This window comes from Oryzias latipes (assembly GCF_053564925.1).
Source record: "Oryzias latipes strain Hd-rR chromosome 1 unlocalized genomic scaffold, Olatipes_Hd-rR_3.1 chr1_Y".
Classification (NCBI taxonomy): domain Eukaryota; kingdom Metazoa; phylum Chordata; class Actinopteri; order Beloniformes; family Adrianichthyidae; genus Oryzias; species Oryzias latipes.
Genome location: NW_027616335.1, coordinates 7,681,057 through 7,698,220, shown reverse-complemented (window position 1 = coordinate 7,698,220; position 17,164 = coordinate 7,681,057).

Genomic DNA, 17,164 nt, shown 5'->3' with positions numbered 1-17,164 from the left:
AAACTTCTTTGCAGTGTTTCTACCGGTGAACGAGAAATTAACAGATCATGATGCAATGCATAAAAAAAGAAAAAACAAACGTCAAATACAAATTTTCTTTGTTTTGTGATATTATAAAAGGGTAGGACTGAACTGTATGCACAAACATTATGAGCTGAAACAGCATATTGGGTCTTTTTTTTCATAATTTGACAACCCATTCATACTGCAGAATAAAATAATGCATCAATCACTTTTATCAAAAGTAGTCAGAAGAGGGCAGCACATTACACATTTTGATTGTTCAAACCCTTCCAGTTAATTTCAGTGTTCATGTGGGGGAACATTTCTAAACAGGTCAGATTCAAGAGCTGCAGTGAATAAAGGAAATTTCTGCGTTTTTTATTTGCAGTTTTTTGGCCAAAAGAAGTTACTTTCTACTCTTTCTGTCTATATTGAGGAGAAAAGAAACAGATATCTTGGAGTGCCACACCTATAGTTTATTCATGTTCTGGAAGCAGTAACAGTATATCCTTTAGCTATTTCTTGCTACATTAAGGTTCACCTTTTTGTGAAGACCACCTATGTTTCCTGCAGGGAGGATGTTGTCCTCTATTCACAAAGATAGCCACACCGACTAGTCAGCCACAATATGTGTCATTTATTTCTCAGCAAACCACACGTGCATACTAAACAAACTACTTATAGGCCAAATAAATACATATTTTAGCCCAAGACTCAAATGTATGTTTAATGTATGGATAAACATTTTTTTAACTAAACATTTTTAAACTGAAAACAAAAATAAGCTTAGTTTCCTTGAGCATAAAAAAATCAGGATGAGATATCAAACATTCCATGCAATGATTTCACCCGATTAAAAGATCTCAGTAAGAAACCACTCTTCCTCTGACCCATTTGAAACACAAACATGCATGGACACCCAGTTACAGAAAAAAATCTGCATTATTCTGCATGCTCATTGGCCATTGGCCACTGAACAGCTCTTTCTGGATTCAAAGTGAAACAGAGACACCATTGGTGCACTGATCAAAAGAACAAATGCATTTTTTTCATTTTTATCTTCAGAAGGTTGTAATATTAAAACCTTTAGAGATAAATCAAAATCCATTTTAAGACAGCACTTCATCTTAATTTAGGTTATTACTCATCTCTATCCATAAATTGATTTGTACACAAAAGATAAAGCAAAAACTTTTATTTTTTATTTTATGATACAAAAAGAACATGTCCGTTTTAACAAGAAAGAAGATCTCAGCACAGCCATTTGGTATTGCAGCAGAAACCCAACATGAATGAAAAAACATGAATCCAGATGCAGTCCAGGCACGTGTTTTCATTGTTTATGCAGAAGACTCTTTGTTTTTGTGGGCAAAACCTAATAATGTGCTAACTTCTAGAAATGCAAATGAGTGTTTCTGCTCAAACAGCACGAACCTGATTACATTTACATTCAATCAATTCACATCCGGTGCCTTGTGAACATGTGACATTTGGAAATGCCACTAGAAATGTTTTAAGGTCCCAGACGGTGTCCCCAAAGAAAAAAAACATACTATATTTCCTGCCGTTTTCCAAAGCAAAGAAGAATACATTTTTAAAGTTATCCAGCCAATTAGTGTTGAAAACATTTGTTTCTATTTCTGTTTCTTTCATCTCATCACCTCTTTCGAAGGTCCAACTTTACACATGTCAGCACAATTTCAAGAGAACAGTGTTATTCTGACCTGATGAGTGTAGAAACAAAGAATTTGTTTAATGATTCATTTTTTGAGAAAAGGCTGTCCACACATGAGGGCGTTAAAGTTTCATAGAAAGTTGGTTTAATAATGTCCACATTTATGTCGATGGTCCTTGCAGATAAATTCCGTTTTGTGGTTTACACATTCTTGTCACATAAAATCGTATATAAATAAAGCAGCAAATGACGCACATCAGAGGAGGACTGTGCAATGCCATATCGGTTACCACTTTTGCTTCACAGCGAGAAGGCCCTGGTCAGAATCCTGCCTGGGACCTTTCTGTGTGGTGTTTGTATGTTCTCCTTGTGCATGCGTGGCTTTTCTCCGGGCACTCCGGTTGCCTCCCACAGTCCAAAAACATGAATCAGGTAACTCTAAATTACCTCTATAGGTGTGAGTGTGTGTGGTCCTACAACAAACTGGCGACCTGTTCAATGTGTACCCCGCCTTCGTCCAACATATCTGGGTTGGCTCCAGCGGCCCGCATGACAGAAATTTAGCAGATTCTGAAGAAGGATGGATGTTTCAGAAGAATTTCTGCTTTTTACAGTATTATAGACTCACCTGTGCAGGGATCCTATATATTTTTTTAATCGTGTCATGATTTGCATAAATGCAGGATTTCAATTTAATTTTCCTAAATTTGGTTTTCCTCATTACCCTATCTAAAACAATTTTAGTTTGTATTTTGTATTATTTATTATAAAAAAAGAAATATTTCTTATTCATGAGTGGGCAGTTGATTCTTAGCGTTGTCTAGTATGGTATTGGCGGCTGAGGTGCAGCAGTAGGGCAGTCGACCTCTGATCTGAAGATTGAGGGGCGTGACTGAATGGGACTGTGAATGTAAAGTATACACCATTTACCATTATTAAAAGACGCACATTTTTGTAGAGAAAAAAAAATCCCACGGCATTCTTTTTTAAAATGCGCAGTATCATCATGTAGATGTTTGGGGATCGCAGGTTTATTTCTAGAAAAAGAGATTCATTATAAGTTTATGAGAAGCTTATGAGAAGTAATTTCCTTATAAAAACAGAAGGTAAAGGAGGCCCAGACTTTGGGACAAAACTAAGCTTCCCTGGGGCTAACATTTAAAAAATACATTTTTGTCACCCGTTAGATTAAAAATTTGCCTTTTTTATCTTTTTTTATTAGTCCAGAGACTGTTACTAAGAAAAGATGGATCTTTCTTCAGACATTGGTTTTGCTGGTTTAAAGTTCTTGGATCACCATATTTTGAACTTGATTTAATGCAGAGATAAATGCATAGGTTTGTTTAACTATCTCCTGCATTTCTAAGAAAACTATGTGTGCATTTAACAGTCTGTTGGTTTAGACTCAACACCCACGTAAACCAGAAAAAGCAGTTTAACTGGACATATGACAGTTTTTCTGCATACCTTAGATCCATTAGTAACTCTGAATGTAACACTTTTAAACGGATAAACTTCGCTTTGCTACATCGAACTTCCAACACTGTGCATACTCATAGTCACAGTCAAAGATTAAGTCACTGGATTACTCTCTTTTGCTGACATGTTTGAGGTATGAGGTACTGCATTGTAGTATCAGCTCAGTGAATCAATTGTCCCAACCTTAATACACTACATGTGTCGAGAGCTGCAAGCAGACGGCTACACAAAAACGGTTCCTCTGATGTTTGCTGAAGGATCGCACAGCTAATCCAGGTGCAAACATTTGCCTCGATGTTCCGCGTTAAGGGCCGACACCGACCACATGCTAACCAAACACGAAAAGAAAAATCACAATTTACTCTAATGCAGAACAGAAAGTGAACCACCTCTCATTTTCTTATCTTTTTTTTTTTTTTTTTTTTTACAGAACTTCGCAATAAACCATCATCTGACCTTTACAAGCTCCAAGAACATCCTGAAACCAAAAGAGCGAGATGCAGCAAAGGGTTGCCACAGCAAACAGGAACTTATTGCTGAACTTGAGTCAACCACAGAAAGACGTATTCTAAGTCGGAATGCAACAGGTCAGCAATAGGAATCACAGGTCCACACCTGAATTGCTTGAAAGCAAAAAAAAGGGTCATGTCAAAGGTCACTCTATTACCCAATGGAGTGACTTTAACAGGTGGAACACAAACAAAGGATTACTTAGAAGCACACATTTTTTTAAAATTCTGACTCCAACAGAGTTAATTTGTAATAAAAATATAGTTTGGTTATATCGTTTGTGTACAATTGTGTGAACATTGCTTATCAAACTAACTGGTCTGACAAAAACTAAAATTATATCCGTTTAAGAGATGGTAGATTTTTTAAAGAAGAAAGCAATTTAGTCATCATTCTGGGTAAGGGTCTGCAACCTGAGGCTCTGGACATGTGGCTCTTCTATCCATCCTTTGTGGCTCTTTGACTCAGAAGAAAAATACTAACAATTTTAACAATGGTTTTGGTTTATTTGATTTTGTTAATTAAATTATGGCATTTATTTTTAGTGGAAAAAAAACATTACAGCGCACCTAAGTCATAACAGTAGAAAATGACATATTTGACTTAGATTTCTTGCTTTTTGTTTAGGTAAATCTGCTGCAGCAGGAGGATCTTAGTCAACACATGGTGTATTTTATTTTTGAAGGAACTTGTGTGTGTTGCTGTCAAAAAAAAAAAGTAAACTTTTTTATGAATAGAAAACTGTAATACTGGTTTAATTCAATTATTGTAATAATTTAAAAGCTACATTTCATAAACGAAAGGCTTAATGGCCACAAAAACATGAATAAGGTGTATTTTTCCAAATTATAAAATGGGGCTTTGCGACAGTAAAAACTGGACCAAATTGCTCTTTTAGCGTTAAAGGTTGTAGATTCCTAGCTTTGGGCAATAAAATACCTTGATACTGATAGTATTCGTATCGAATTGTCTTTTTTTTACCAGTTGAAAAAATAGAAAATGAAACTGTTAATGCTTATTGCTGCTCATTCTGCTCATTGCCTGGTAAACATTGTCTATAGGTGCTGTTAACCTGGCTGTCTTGGACTCATTTTCAGATTTTACAACATCTTTGGGTTTTTTATTGACTCTACTTGTGCAGCTCGAAACCTGTGCCACAATAACTGGTTTATTTCATCTATTTTAGTTCTGTGACTTCATGAAAATAGATGCAGGGATCGTTCCATGCAGCTGTTCTCCATATGTTTTGAATTAATATTTTTGGTTGCAGAGGAATTCAGAAACGTCTGGTAACGATGTTCTCCCCTGAGTTCCATGCAACTTTGATGCATTTAAAAGAAATGATGTGAAATGCTAAAGTCTGCCCAGATCCCGAGACTTTCTCTCCCACCTCTCTGATGATTGTGTTTTTACTTCTAGCTTATCGTTTACATTTCTCATCAGTGTAGTGTTTGATCTTCCAGTGCAGATCTTTAACTTTGTCGGTGAAGGCTTGTAACGTATTGCTTGTTGACTGGCTGAAGAGGAAACAAACACAGAAGGCGCACACATGACTGGCGGGCTGTTTTGTAACCCTCCGCCCTTCTTCCTCTATCCGATAGCGGTTTAATTTGACAGGGCCTACCCTCCCTCAGCTCTGGAACCACAGGCCAAACACAGACTCACGACAAGCCCTGACAAGTCAGCCAAAGTTAACTTCAGCCCGTACGTACAAGTGGATAATATCAAATGTGATTATCATGCTGCTGAGTGAGAGGATCAAAACATCACGTGAAAGGACTTTGTCGGGTTGCAGCCACACGCCAGAAGAAAAATGTTGTGCACTGTAATCCAAAGATTTAGGCTTTAAATCTTTGGTTTTCATCTGCATAGTAGAGATTAGATTACAGAGTCTCACCGGAAAAACAAACTGGAGTTCTCTTATAGAAGTTAAGCACGGTATTTTTCACCTTTGTTCAAACCTAGCTCAAGGAAGCTGAAATTTCATCATCAGATTTAGCAGCATTTGGCTGCAGCCTCTTTATTCAACGGGTTTCAGAGACTTCCTCATGCACAGGGCTGACCTGTGCAACAGGACAACTAAACAACTCAACTTATTCGAAGGGAAAGTGTCTTCCCCAACCCAAAGGATTCTTCACTCAGGTTTCCAAACTGTCTGACAAACCAAGAAAACAAATTAGGTGACGAACTTAAAAATTAGTAAATAATGCAGGAAAAAGTATAGCACATTAAGAAAATAAAAGCCACAGAGGAACAAATGAATAAAGTTCTATGTTTTCTTCCCCCACTCCTGTTGACTTTTTGGACTTTCTTCACTAGTTTCTGCTGCTGAAGCTGCTGACATAATACTTTTGTCTAAGTTGGGCACAAATACAGACAATCGGGCCAGGAAAGGAACAGGGAAGAATGCCCAGGACAAAGACATTTCAGCAAGGCTCTCTGAAAGCGATAACCCGGTTAGAAGAGGAAACTCCAGCAAAAAAAAGCAACTCCCTTGTCAGAGGGTAAGATGATTCTCTGAGGATTGTCACCTGCTAGAAATAGTAACTTTTAAGCCACATACACATGGACACATACACATTCTTGAATGCACCAAACGCTGTTTCCTGAACATGCATTTAACCCACGGCATTCACACTGGACAAGCAGGGAGGGGCCTCCTCTTCTTTTTCTTTTCAACTGTTAACTAGTGCACGAACGCCACCTACAGTTGGGAAGAAGCTTAGTGTGAAATATCAAAGTGGTGCAAATCTGGTGAATCTTATTCCAGGATTTTTTCTTTCACAGCTCTATGTGGGCATATGAAAGACCTGGTGTCATATAAATCCGGCCGGGCACAAACCGCGATTATTCATTTCTCAAATTTAAAAAAAGTTGGCACATCCATGAAGTAAGGAGGACGAAATCCATATGTTACTAATAAATCCGAGTCCCTGATTGGTCAAAGTTTGACCTGGCTTAACTTGAAAAGCCTTTTCGGTGGCTGCACAATTTGCATGTAGATCCAAAAAATGGTTGTAAAAACTTGCGTAGCTGCGCATGATAGTGAGAGTTTTGAACAAGGAAGTCTGAAACGCACATCTATGCATGTTTACATATACTTTTCGTTGGAAGTGGCCACTTGAACGCACGTTGCTGAGAGCAGTGTGAACTCAGCTTCAGACTGTACATATTTGTGCTGTGTGGTGTCATAAATGTCAAAAGTGGATTACCGTGTGAGCTCTGTAAATAAAGAACCTGTCTTACGTGCATGTCCTAAAAGTTTTTCTTGTGTTCTAACACTATTTTGGTTTCAAAGAGTTACAAAGTTCTCTTATTGCTTATAAGAGTTTAGCACTAAAACATGATTCTTGCTTTGATATGGTGACAAAAACATTCTACGGTATCAAGAAAACACTTTCCTGCAAAAAGATTCCATTTTACTGTAATACAAACAGGTTTCCAAACACATTTTTGCATCAATCTGCAACTTCCTAATTTATTTGGTGCCTAAATTTGTTTTCCCGCTCCTCCTTTCTTTCTGCATCCTTTTTTTTTTTTTTTTGCAGCATGAGCCCACTGTTCCTCTTGTCTGTTTTTCTTTGGGTTTTTTTTGAGACCTGAGACACAATGACCCACTTCCAGTTCCTTCCTCTCTCTGAAGTTGACTGTGTAAATGTTAAAGTTAACAGTTGCTGTTTTTGCAGCAGATCATCCCCTCTCCTGCGGCTTTTTTTTCTCCATCCCTTTTGCAACCCACCCCGGGTCTCTGTGCTCCATCTGCAGCAGAGCGCCCTGTTTAAGAACTGAAGTGGATGAGGAACTTGGCCACAAGTCAATACCAGGGGACCCCCGTACCCCTTTCTGCATGCAAGGAATGCCCCGCTAAATGCACACAAGCCTCGATGCAAAGGCAAACTAATTTAGATCCAAACAAAGGAACTTTAGTGAAGTTTGACAGACAGCTGAGATTTGCCAAAGAAAGGCAAAAAAGCAGGGTTTTCCAAGTGGAACAAGTTCATTCAAGGCTGCTGAAAACTGATGGTCAGGGTGTTTTATGAATCCCCCCCCCCTTTTTCCCCCTCATTTTGCTCTGCACAGCTGCATGTTGAAAATGTGGAAACATTTGAACGCACCAAAGTTGGGTATCTGACATGCTGTGTCATTAAAACATATATGCGGATTAAGCAACCTGCTCGATCCATCAGAGCATGAAACAAAGTTCTTTTCCTTATCTTTTTTACCCACGCTGCCTCAGCCTCTTTCGCCTTGTTTTTCTCCCTTCTGCCTTCCCCCATGGCTGAATCTGGCAGGGCTATGGGTTCAAAGACGTGCGAGCAGCAGAATGTAGGTCAGCCATCGGTGCTGAGTTACCGATTAGAAACAGCTGTGTTTGCGGGCCACTCTCTCTGTCTGCTGGAGCTCGCAGCCATGCATTGCAGAGCCGTGCAGAGCAAAAATTTTACAGTAGGAACGATCCCTGCACTAAAATGTTCTCATTCTCGTGAAGAAGGGAAAAACAAAAACAGTCTCCTCGTCTGTTTGGAGAGCCGTTCTCCTGCATCAAATTGCGAACAAGTCTGGAGAATCTTTTTTGCTGACACACATTTTGTTGTTTGTCTTCTCTGAAGAGCGTGTTTCCTTTAAATGTCGCCTTTTCACTTCCTTTATGAAGAAAAAAACAGCCATGGAAGCTCATTGCCTATCTTTTCCTGCAACAGTGTGGCATTTCTACGGTTCTGCCCATTGTTTTTAAACGAAGTTTGCTCAGCTGCAGAATGTGTTTCCCTCCTGCTGCTCTGGACAATAGCCCATGTGTCACCATGCCGAAGCAACTCACAGATGCATCAAAAACAGCGGGGTCTATGAAAGCTGCACCAGTGCACAGGCATATGTGGGAAAAGGCAGGCTGGATGTGCACCACTTCTTACGAGAAAAAAAAACACACAAAGACCAGAACACTCGACTTGGTTGTGCTTCCTGAAAGCAGCGGTGAGTCTCTGCACTCCAGACTGCTTTAACTATCCTTCCTCCACTGCCAGCTCAGCAGCGGATGTGAGGCAAACCCTGCAGCTGCGGGTCAAAATGCCCAAAGGGCAAAATAATTCACACAGACACCTAAACACACACACACAGACAGTGTACTCACAATGCAAGTATGCACAGAAAGCACACAAACAAGGGGTCACACGCCACAGCTCAAAAAAACACCAGTTGCACGGAATTCATGACCTTGAGGGATAGTGGTAATCACTGTGGCGTGTTGTCTCTGACATGTGTCCATGCCACACCCTTTGATTACTTGTGAGCCAGCTGATGAAAAGCTTGAGCAAGGCATTTCAGCAACACAGGCTTTGGCACACACGCGAGCACACACAGCTGATTAGTGGTTGGACACGTGCATTTGTAAAGGTGGCTGTACATGGAAAAAAGGTAAAAAACCTGGAGGGAAAGGTTTCAGTTAGGTTTCATACTTGTTACGGATTGTGTAAACACATTTTTGCATGAAGTTGTGTTTTTGCCAGTCTTTTTAAACTAAGAGCATTCAGGGTCCCTTTTGACTAATTCAGACTTGCCCTTCAATGTATAGGCTAGTAAGCTTTCCAAATAAATATGAAATTATAACACATTTTCAACAATGTATGAATTTCTGTTTTGTCTCTTCTGCGAAGTAAGTCACTTGGTGTATAATCAAGACCACTGCTATCTCAAAACTGACAAGCATTTAAGACATCAGTGTGCTAACAGAAAGAGATCTTAAGTATTCCTGCAGCTGGAACCACAGAAATGCAATAACTCAACTCATGCAAGGTCTATAGAATAACACAGTTTGGGAGATATGACATGCAAAAGGGTCCATTAATGCAAAATGCTTCCATATTCTTTTTGTTTCATTAAATAATCACTTTGAATATCTTTTGATGTCTTTTCAAAGTGTTCCCAGTGGTCTTTTTATTAATTTAAGCCAAAATTTAGGGGGGAAAAAAAAAATCGTTTTTGGGACATAGTTTCTGCAGAGTGGCAGGAGTTCATTAGAAATTCGCCTCTGAGTTGTGGATGGGACCGTTAGGTATGGAGCAACTCCTCCCCCTCTCCGATGCAGGGAGCTTGTGGCTGGCCAGTGCATTTTCCACAAATATGTTCTTGTTCAAACAGCATTTTTTTTGTTTGTTTGTTCCTGATTCCTAACGATTTCAATAAAGAAATACTCAGAAATGCAATTTTTAAGATTAATTTTCTTTATGAATGTCCATCATCATCAGAAAATAACCACATGAACACGTTAAAAACACCAAAAACACAATTTTTGCCTGCCTGCCTGCAGGAAAAGATATGCTTGGTTTGCAGATTTTTTTGGGAGCATGTTTGTTTGAAACCTATGGATCGAATGGGTTTAACTTCACCAGCTGCCATGGTCATGATTATGTTTGTTTTATTTGAGCCTTTGAGCTCACATACACACAAACCAGTGTCGTAAACCCTCTGGTGTTTTCTTGACACACTGCAGCTGTGGACCATTTCACGTGTGGCGTCTTCTGAACCGCCCTAAAAAAGGTGGGATTTTGGTACCACCAACCTGACCGTCCCGAATGTTGGATACAACATAAACAAATCACAGTTGCAGTGCTGCAGCATAACGTGAGCAGGAGGAACTGGAAGGCCAAGACGTCTGCACACGGACAGTTATCCAGGCTCTGACATTTGTGCTACTAAGAAGCAGGATCACAAGGCTGAAACAGTGAAGGGTGTTGCTCAGCTTTGAATGCACAGTAACACTCTCAGGTTTAGGAGATGTGTCAGAAGCACATTGCTGAATTAGGCATGACTGCATTATTTAGGTGGACGTGACCGATTGCACGTACAACTGAATTTTAAAAGGCAAGGATGCTTAATGGCAAAGAAAAATGATGGATCTGACTAAAAAAGTCCAGCCAACTTTTTTGGCTAAAGATGTGTGCTAATTTGAGGCAGAATTTCACATCTTTACAAAATCCTGAAGCGTGTCCATAGCTCCTCATTGTGTGCTAAACATGGATTGATTCAATGTAAAGTTTTGCACCGAACACACTGGACTAAATCTCGACTCTCTCGGATATACCCAGATATTAATCCTGAATGCGATCGTTGTCACCACTCCCCCGCCTCTTCTACTCATATGTTTTGGTCATGTCCATCACTTGCACAATACTGGACTAACGTCTTCGGATTCTTATCGCAGACCCTCAAATTGCCCCTCAAACCTGAGCCGTTAACTGCCTTGTTTGGGGTCATCCCCAATATGACAAACTTGCCAACACTACAATCTGATTTTGTGGCATTTCTTACTTTTTTGGCAAGACGCAGGATTTTGTTGTGTTGGAAGTCTCCCTGTCCTCCTACGCTAGAAATCTGGATCAAGGATGTTTTGCACTATAGTAAACTTGAAAAGATTAAGTTTACTCTACGTGGTGCCACGGGCAAGTTCTTTAAAATTTGGCAACCCTTTTTTGGACATGTTAACACCTTACAATCACGTAACATACCCACCTAGCTGGCTCTCATTTTCCTAAAAAATATACTTTTAGGTATTTCGATTATTTCGTTTGCGCTCACTCATTTTTACTTTAAAATATCACTGACCTGAACTATTTGTTCTCTATTTATGAAGACCCTTTTTATGTATTTTTTTTTTTTGTGTGTGTTCTAATGCTTTACACATCTCCTATTCGTGATCCCTGGAGAGTTTCTTTTGATATATCACACATGTTGTGCTGCCATTTTATTTTCTTAATTTTAATGATTCATTACTATTATTGTAAGTCTTTGGTGTATATTAGGCTTAGTGATGGGATGTGTATTGCCTTTCTGTTTGGTTTTTTTTTTTTTTTTGCTTTTGTTCTAGGTTTCAATGGGGGGGAGGGAAAAAAAAGTGTAATCATTGTTGTTATCATGTGTTTACTATTGCTGCTCTAAAATCCAATAAAAACAATTTTGAAAAAAAAAAGAATTTCACATCTTTTAATCACCCAGAACATGCCCGAACACATAAATGCTTCATTCCTCCTTTTAAAAGGTCTTAACAGCCAGAGTGAGTGTCCTTCCTTGCTGTGCCATGCTTATTTATGGAAGGACTGCAGGGCAAAGAGCTAGCTCAAGGCTGATTGAGGTTCCTGCTCACAGATGAGTGTATACGTAAAATATTAATAAAAGATTGAATAGAAAGGTTCAGAAATGACAGCTTGAAGTTGGAGGAGCTTGTGAGTCTGAGCTGAAGTGAGTCAAAAACTGACCAAAGCATTTTAGAAATGTCATACCTTAATTATGTGGGGCAATATTTCACCAGTTTTTGCGCTAAAAAAAGAGTTTTAGGTAGAGATCATGTGATAGATGTGATTCCACCCATTGGTGGGAACACGCCGACTCACCCGTCAGGACAAATATTTTCCCTTCAACAGTTCCCTGCTATTTCATTGGTGTGTCACTAATTATGAAACACAGGATGCTTCAGTAATGGAGTTGTGATAGAACATGACCAGTACCTTAACTGACTAAAGCAGTTTGTGTCAGAGTCAACCGCTCAAACCACGCCATGTGTTGCAGCCGGATGGAAATTTTTTGAGCAGCAAGTGTGAGGCCATGGTTTAATGAGTCAGCTGTATCTTTTCATCATTGTCACGGGATTTAGCCAGTCAAGTAAGCATAAGGAGATGCCGATGACCAATCAGAGCACACCCCTTCTGAAGCACTCTGACCCTTGTACAGTGTGAGCATAAATACTTAGGATCTTAGCATGGGAAGCTGGTTTTATTTCTTTTCTCGTCTTTCATCTGCTTTAATGGTCTCATAATTACTTGGCGCATGTTGTATTTTGGAATTCAACTGACAGAGAAAGCTAAATATTTCTGTGCACTCTTGGCCTATTTGCAGTCAGACTGCTGTGGAACCAACATCTGTGACATGTGACAGCGACGCCAACACATCCACACACACTCAACAAACTAAGGTTTAAATGATCTGTAAGTCATAACCAACAAATGAAGGCTCAAAATACTTTAATCTATGTGTAAGAATTAAACTGTTGACAAATAATTGTGACATTGTGAAAATTTTTCTGATGATGGAGGACATATATGTTGAAATGACTCTTAAAATTCCTTTCTGAGTATTCAAATTGTAAATCACATGAGCAGTCAAAACGCAGTTTAAAAGACGGCTTGTTTGTGATGTAGTTAATACGATTGGTGAGCCCCAGGCTCCCGTCTCCAAACTCTCAGCAACAGGAAAGGAAAGGGGGGCGGGGTTGCTCAAACCCTAAGGTCCCACCCCCAACTCAGAGGTGAATTTCTAACAAACTACTGCTGCTCTGCAGAAACAATGTCCTAGAAAACAATACAGGTTATTTATTTATTTATTTATTTGACTAAAAACTGCATAATCATAATTAAAAGACCACTTTTAAAATAAATCAAAAGATGATTTGAGGTGCAGTTTTCTTCCCCTTCTCTAAATACCCTAATAAACAACCTCTTTTAAGTGAAACAGAAATGACGGACATGAGGTTGAGGTGAACATTGCATCAATTTAAAGACATTTAAAGTGTCTGAGGTTTGGTGGTACACCTAGCGAAATTTAAGAAACAGCTTTTGGCTCAGTTGTTATCACAGACAAAAATTTGAGAAACAAGCCTTGCATGACATATACACACAAATGCAAACAGCTTCTATACACTGAATATTTTTCTATCTCAATTCTCATTTTCACAAATATTTTCTGTTAATGTGGGGCACTGGTCTCTGACCAACCGTGGCTTGTGTGTGGAGACTCAAGATGGAAGGATGGAGACAGATGAAAAGGAGAGAAGCGACTGTGCTCATTTGGCTGCAAAGGCCAGAGGCAAGGTGCAGTGTGAGGCCTGAGCCTCAGTGATCATAGAGCATGCAGATGATAAGTCTATAAATAGAAACTGGGACAAAGGCTTTTCCCTTTCGAATAAGGCAGAAGGATCATTCGGTCTGTTGTATAGGACTAGATGTTATTACCCCTAAATATATTTTTTGATTGATGAGAATGTAAAAGGTTGACCTGTCAAAAATCTCCAAAGAAGGTTCAAAAGCAGGAGCATGATGACTGTTTGGATCATGTCACATTTTAAATTAAAAGTCACGAAGCTCAAATGTCACCTTGCAGACCGAACGATTAGCTGTTTTATCACACAAAAATATTTTAATTTAAAAAACAATGCAAAAGACAAATGATTTTGTCAAATCTTAAGGCATTCCAACACTTCAGTTTAAATGGAAAAATAACGAGTTTCTATACTCAGTAGTATGACTCTGAACATTTGCAGTAAACGCACAAGCTAAGAAAAACCAGAACTTTTTTCTTAAAATTCCACGTCAATAAGATAGGAAACAGAACTTGTAAAACAGAAGTGACTACATGCTCAAGATGATGAATGCATGCTTACATTAAAGATCCTTGGAGGGTCGAGATCAGCTTACTTGCAGGGCTTTGCTTTAGTGCGCTGGCCTCCTGGTAGGTCAAACAAATGTTAAACCTGAGGAGACATATACCTTATGTGACTCTTCAGACCAGCTGGAGTCGGAATGTGGTTTTAAACAGAATTCGGCACTACATCACATCAAAGTCGTCACATAGTTTCGCTCTATGATAATATTGTCTCATATTATTCAATATTGTATTACAGTTATGTGATCAAAAACAAAATTAGAATAAAAATGTATAGGATTAGATGTAGGTCTTAGCTTTTGTGAAACATATGCAATATATTACTGGTGAAATGACAGTGTGACTTACACTATGAGTATGTACTGGTTGCACAAATTCAAAAAATGACTTTTATGTTCTTTAAATGACGAACTTAAATGTAAATTTATTTTCTTGCGTACAGTTTTTTTTTACCTCCTTAAAAATGTAATAAAGTTGTTCTAAATGTGAAGACATTGGTTGAAATGACCACCTGATTTTAGTCTTTATTATTGCTGTTTGTATTAGATTTACAACTTTGCTAACCCTTATTTGTGTGAAGCTGAAATGATGGAAAATACAAGGGAGAAGGTGCTCGATATGCATAGATCATGCGATAAACAGCTCAGCTTGCAGCTGAATGTGGTTTCTGCATGGCTTGAGCTTGGTGAGCCAAATACAAGAACCTTTTTTTGTACATCACACATCAAAACGCAGCAGCACTCTGGGTATTCACACAGTCTGGAAACACTGGTATTTTAATCTATAGTATTTTTAAAAAATTCCCAGTTGTTTTTTGAATTATGACCATGTCAGTTTCAGCCAAAACCGAATAACCTGTGCTGTCCCCGCCAGTTTACAGCCCCTCACACCCCAACCTAGCATTACTAGTGGAACAAAAATGGCGAGCAACATTGGAGCTATCCAGCCGTGCAGTTTTGAGCAAGATGCCAGCTCGGACGAGAAAAGCGAAAACCTTCATGGATCTAGTCGTCTACAAGTGGACGTATCAGAATGAAGTGGAGCAGGTAGCTTGTGGCCCGCCCTGTTTATTTTCTACATCACAAATAAGCTCTTCTTCAGGCTCCTTTTTTTCATCTTATTCTTATTCACAATAATTTGAATAAAGAAAATACCCAGAAATGTGTACATTTTCTTTATATACAGTATATTTACAACCTAAAACAACTTCCCACCTTTGGATCGTGCATGTTTTTAGCAATTGTTTCTGTGTAACATCAATGTTCTTTCATAGTGGCAGTCTTATGCAGCTGTGCGCAAATTGCATTGCCTCATATGTTGTCGTGTAGAAGCTCTAAATTACTGGACTGATAGTTAACCCCTATGAAACATTCTGTATTACAGTGGTTCAAACAGGGCCTACTACAGTGGTTCTCGGTGGACTTTTTACTCATCACTCTGAAAGTTACTTTCTTGTGTACCACATTTGAGATTTGTCGATAATAGGGTCATACATTTTCCAGAACTAATATCTTGCCATGCTTGGCAAACCACATCTGTCCTCCCATCTTCAGACATTCATAACTTTTCCACAACTTCAGCAACTTTGACACCTTAATCGTGCTTACTGGGCATTTGATGTGAGGTTTTCTTTTAATAAAATTAAATTGAACATCTGTTTTGTAAGCTAGGGTGTGCACTCTATTCACATGGCCTTTAGTCACCTGAGTCACGAATCATGCTTGCAGACTTAACTCAACAGACACAAAAATAGATATGAAACCCAGCTTAGTTAGCAAAAAGGAAGGTTTTCTTTCTCTCCCTTTCTTTTTCTTTCTTCAGTGAGCTTCGGTTACATAAGGGAAAAAATATTAAGACACTAAATCCATAGACAAAACCCTCATTTTCACATTTGTACAGGATAATGAGGCCATAACACACAATATTTTACAGATTTGCATTTAAAGATTCATCTAAAATATATGATCTCCTGTTTCTTTTCAGCTTCAAAATTGAAAAAACAAACAAAAAAACAAATTTCTGATCAGATTATAACATCAAGGTCTCCCCACACTTAAATGTTAGCATTTGATGATTGTTAGGCAAAATAATAACACTCCCAGCATGCATTTAACATAAATTCTCTATAAAAGTAGATTATAATGAGCAAACATATTACTCATAATATGCCAAATGTGTATACAGCGGAACAAAAAGCAATCAAATAACTCAAATAACTTAAATAACTCAACGCACTTACTTTTTAGAGAATATACTATATGTAATTTTTTTTACTATCCAATGTTAGACAACTAAAACAAACAACACAATCTAATTTACTTTACAAGAATTTTGGTTCACAGTCGTAAAACATGTAATATTTTAAAAATGAATTTTTACTTCTAATTCCTTTATATGTGCTTACAAACTTTTTGATAGCATAATATTTCACTAACAAATTGCATACCCTATGATTTATTTAGAAAGCGAAATGCTTTTGGACATAATATTTTATGAGTCATGTCTGTACCACAATCTGCAAATTAAAACCTGTAACTGTGGTTATTTCTACGATGAACATCTTCAAGACAAACATTTCAAAGATTGTGTGTTTCATTTCTCCTACACTTTTGTGTGTTTTTTTCATCATAATAGGAAACCATGTTACGCCATATGCTCTTATATATTAATTGTGATAACTTTGCAAACGTGCAGGCCTGCACAGAACTTTCACCATGACTTGGACAGGAAATTAGAAGAAGTTAAAAAAAGAGGAAGAATGACCAATTCTCTTCCCAAAAAAACTCACGCTAACGACAGATGACGTACGGTATATGAAATATCTTGACTGAAAACATCTAGTTTACTTTATAATTTCAAAGGAAAGGCGTACACGGGGAGGTTCCAGCTTGGCCTCCAAAACAACACCCAAGTTCAGCAACTACACATTAATTTCCTTCTAACCAATCAAATCGCTCTCTTCTGAGCATGCAGCCAATCAGCTGCGGAAAAGGTGGGCTGCTTCGGCTGTTGCTAGGGCATGCCTCTTGTGACTTTCGCAGCGTGTAGCCAATCAGATCGCACCTAGGA